The sequence below is a fragment of the Euleptes europaea genome, chromosome 2, assembly GCF_029931775.1.
Source record: "Euleptes europaea isolate rEulEur1 chromosome 2, rEulEur1.hap1, whole genome shotgun sequence".
NCBI classification, from domain to species: domain Eukaryota; kingdom Metazoa; phylum Chordata; class Lepidosauria; order Squamata; family Sphaerodactylidae; genus Euleptes; species Euleptes europaea.
Window position 1 is genome coordinate 132,245,262 of NC_079313.1, and position 4,807 is coordinate 132,250,068.

A 4,807-nucleotide genomic window follows, 5' to 3' on the forward strand; every position below is an offset into this window, starting at 1 on the left:
CTTCCCCACAACAGACCACCACTGATGGATGCTAATCTGGTGAACTGGGTTTGTTTTCCCCACTCCTACACACAAAGCCAGCTGGGTGACCTTGGGCTAGCCACAGCTCTCTTGGAGCTCTCTCAGCTCCATCCACCTCACAGGGTGTCTGTTGTGGGGAAGGGAAGATGATTGTAAGCCGGTGGTTCTCCAGATCAGAGTCCACCGCTCCAAACCCCCACTCTTAACCCCTACACCATGCTGGAATATAACAAGTGGGAACCCGCGAAACTTGCAGGGGGTGGGATCCCATCCCCCCTCACATCACGGCTCCAGGACTCTACGTAATATTGTTTTGACCACGTTGGCTGAACATGAGCAACGCCGTTGCTCCAAAGGTAAATGTCAGAACCTTCCTTCCAATACGGCATAGCATCAAAACGTGCTCTCGAAAAAAAGGTAAAGGTAAAGGTCCCCTGTGCAAGCACCGGGTCATTCCTGACCCATGGGGTGACGTCACATCCTGACGTTTCCAAGGCAGACTTTGTTTTGCGGGGTGGTTTGCCAGTGCCTTCCCCAGTCATCTTCCCTTTACCCCCAGCAAGCTGGGTACTCATTTGACCGACCTCGGAAGGATGGAAGGCTGAGTCAACCTTGAGCCGCCTACCTGAAACCGACTTCCGTCGGGATCGAACTCTCGAAAAAGCCCATCTATATTTAAAATAGGTGATGGTTGACAGATATGGGGCTGCTGTGGATCTAACACAGGGTTTCAATACGCTGTAAGATTTTGGCAATAGTGGAAAATCGGATTAACTTTTGATATCCACAAGGCGTTGACTTTTCTTTATCTAGAAGTGCCCACTATGATTGGGAAGAGTCCTCAGACTCCAAACCAGAATATTTGGGAACAGAAATAGTTAGGAAAGAACTTTAGAAGGACAAACGGCCTATACCTGAATGCAGTGCTTTCAAATAAAACGGTTACACAGACAATTACAGGGTTGCAAATCTCTTAGATTCAAAGGTAATTAATGTTAGCGCCGGCAGGGCAGCTATTTCATTTGGCCTAATTACGAAACCAAAAAAACACTCTTAGGATGCCGTGTGGCAAAGAAGGTACTTTCAATACGGACCATCCTCAAATATTCGGTCCAGTACAAGAGTCTGCTAAGGATATTAATTGCATAACAATGCCTGTATACAACACAGCCTCCGGCTTCACCTTTTTTTCTCACTTGCCCCAGATTTTAACATCTAGTTGTCATGCAAAATAAATGGATGTCTGGGAAAACACACACACACACAAACTCAACTAACCACACTGGGAATACTGTGTACAGTTCTGGTCACCACACCTCAAAAAGGATATTGCAGAGCTTGAGAAGGTGCAAAAAAGAGCAACCAAAATGATTAGGGGACTAGAGCAACTGCCCTATCAGGAGTGGTTAAAACACTTAGGGCTGTTTAGCTTGGAAAGAAGGTGATTAAGGGGAGACATGATAGAGATCTAGAAAATTATGCATGGTTTGCAGAGAGTGGACAGGGAGAAGCTTTTCTCCCTCTCTCATACTACTAGAACGCTGGGTCATCTGCTAAAGCTGGAGGGTGAGAGATTCAAAACAGATAAAAGGAAGTGTTTCTTCACACAACACATAGTTAAGTTGTGGGACTCCCTGCCCCAGGATGTGGTGATGGCTGCTCATGGAGGAAAGGGGTATTCATGGCTACTAGTAAAAATGGATACTAGTCATGATGCATACCTATTCTCTCCAGGATCAGAGGAGCATGCCTATTATATTAGGTGCTTTGGAATACAGGAAGGCATGGACTTTCTTATGTTCTAACTAGCAACATGTGGGGCAGAAAAACCCAGAAGTGTGTTTCAAGTGGTGCGAATTGACCATTTTCTGAAATCTATGAAAATTACAGGGAGAGTTCACAATGAGAAGCTGCACATCTTTAAAATGACAGGTTGGCTCTTTGACAGTACTTGGTGGGAACAGATCTTCCCCACTTTCCCCGTTGTTCAGCAGCTACCTTAGGAATGTGAACATCAAAAGGACAGTGTCAGGGATTGGAGGGACCCATGTTGACTATGCATGGCTGCAGTGAAAAGGAGGATTTGTTTGAAAATCACTTCCAGCGTGGTGAGCCAGCATGGTGTAGTGGTTAAGAGCAGTGGTTTGAAGCAGTGGACTCTGATCTGGAAAACTGGGTTCGATTCCCTACTTCTCCACATGAGCGGCGGAGGCTAATCTGGTGAACTGAATTTGTTTCCCCACTCCTACACACTAAGCCAGCTGCGTGACCTTGGGCTAGTCATGCTCTCTCAGCCCCACCTACCTCACAGGGTGTCTGTTGTGAGGAGGGGAAGGGAAGGTGATTGTAAGCTGGTTTGAGTCTCCCTTAAGTGGTAGAGAAAGTCGGCATATAAAAACCAGCTCTTCTTCTTCACCAGGTTTTTGCATCAACAAAGACTAATGTGGGTAGATGATTGCTTGTTTTTGGGGAGGGATTCTTGGAATGGATGGAATGAAGGCGTAGGATACAACCCCATGATTCCAATGGGAGAAATGACCTTAAGTTTCACCATCATAAGAAAAACCATGCCGGATCAGACCAAGGCCCGTCAAGTCTGTTCACAGAGTGGCCAACCAGGGGCCTGTAGGAAGCCCACAAACAAGACAACCGCAGCAGCATTGTACTGCCTGTGTTCCACGGCACCTAGGCATGCTCCTCTTATCCTGGAGAGAATAGGTGTGCATCATGACCAGTATTCATTTTGACTAGTAGCCATGGATAGCCTTCTCCTCCATGAACATGTCCACTCCCCTCTTAAAGCCTTCCAAGTTGGCAGCCATCACCACATCCTGGGGCAGGGAGTTCCACAACTTACCTATGCATTGTGTGAATACTTTTTATCTGTTTTGAACCTCTCACCCTCCAGCTTCAGCAGATGATCCCACGTTGTAGTATTATGAAGAAGAGTTGGTTTTTATACCCCCATTTTCTCTACCTGGAAGAGTCTCAAACCAGCTTACAATCACCTTCCCTTCCTGTCTCCACAACAGACACCTTGTGAGTTAGGTGGGACTGAGAGTTCAAACCTCTCACCCTCCAGCTTCAGCAGATGACGTTCTGGTATTATGAGAGCGAGAGATTAAGGGGTGCCATCAAGGGGTGCCAGGAAGGCACAGGGGCCAAGGACTGGCATAAGAGCAAGACACTGCTCCTCACAAAATGGTTGCCTCTGAGAATTTTGGGATAAATTTTGCATGTCAAGCCTGGGCAGGAAGGCAGCTGACAGCTGTGCATTTCCTCTGGCCCAAGGTGTGCCTGGCTGTACAATGGGGCTAGCTGATCTCCACTGCCAACAGAATGGCCTCTTATCCTCAGTCTGTGTTTCATCAGCAGCCGTTTCCTTATCAGCCTGATGTGCTTGGGGGACCACCAGTGTGTTTTGATCCATCAGTTCAACTCACCCAGCAGCCCTCAAGCCTTCGCTGCAAATTTTATTGTGATATACAGTAAGCTCTTTCCCAGGTAACCCGCTTGGGAAGGGGGGGAGAGAGCACGAAATAGCCCCAGCCTTGAGATTTCCCCAACTGTAATCTGAGCCTGGCTGTCAAAGATAGGACATTTTGGAGGACTTTCATTCATAGGGTCGCCATGAGTCGGAAGCGACTTGACGGCACTTAACACACACAATCTGAGCGGCCTTCAAGTGCTGACTGGGGGTAGGATGGGTAAAGAATGAGATGACATCACACATGCTAAGTAGGTATTATTTATTAAGGCTTGTATTCTCCTAGAGGAAAAAAGTTAAATCCGATGCTGGCCGTTACTCCTTACACCAGAAGTAACAGTCCAGAGACAAAGCTATATATTCTAAATACAAGTCTAAATGATACAGCTTAAATTTCATTTAAATTGGAGGTCCTTTTTTTTCCTTTTTTTTTTGAGTAAATAAGTTTTCAGAAGATATTTGCTTTCTAATAATAAGTAAAAGATCCTCTACGATACACGTGCAGATTCGGTGTGCTAGAGCAACAGGCATGAGCACCAAAGAATTCATGCTTAATTTTGAAACTCCGATTGGTGGCTGGTTCTTCAAAACAGCTCCCTCATTCCACAAAAACATGACAGCAAATTCCATTTCTTAAAACAGTAGGCTTCTTTTTTTTAATCATCCAACAGAAAAAAAATACACACACTGTCAATTTTAAACATCTGAAGCATAATCCATCATATGACTCTGTACTAAGATTCTATATTAAAGCTCACCATGACTGGTATAAAATTTTAAATGGAAACACAGTTTAATCAATAAGCTACAAAAGAAACAGACTATGATGGGAGAAGGGGGGGGGAATCTCTCACCTTTTGCAGGATGATATGGAGCAGATGCTCCCCGAAGAGCACCGGTTCACCTGACAGGAAAGAAAAACTAATCTTCGGACGCTGTAAGGCCACAACCCATGGGTAACGTTTCTCATGGAAGCCCCCAGATGGCTGAGAGTCGGGCAAGAGCACAATTTTGCGTTTGGGCAATTTTCATTTATGCGGCTTGCACGAGAAAGGGCCCTGTGAATTATGTTTTTCTACAGGGCAGCAAGAAGGGTTCTTTAAGCATTAAAAAAAAAATCAGTGGAAAAGTAGGCGAACGACTCAGTGATCTGAACTCACTGGACCAACGTCAAAATCTTGGACGTGCTTGGGGTTTTCTACAAACAAGCTTAAAATGAAAGATTCAGGAGAAGGGTTATTTTTATGCTCGACATGAAGAATCAAAACAATTGTGGGAATGGTGAGACAAGAGGATCTG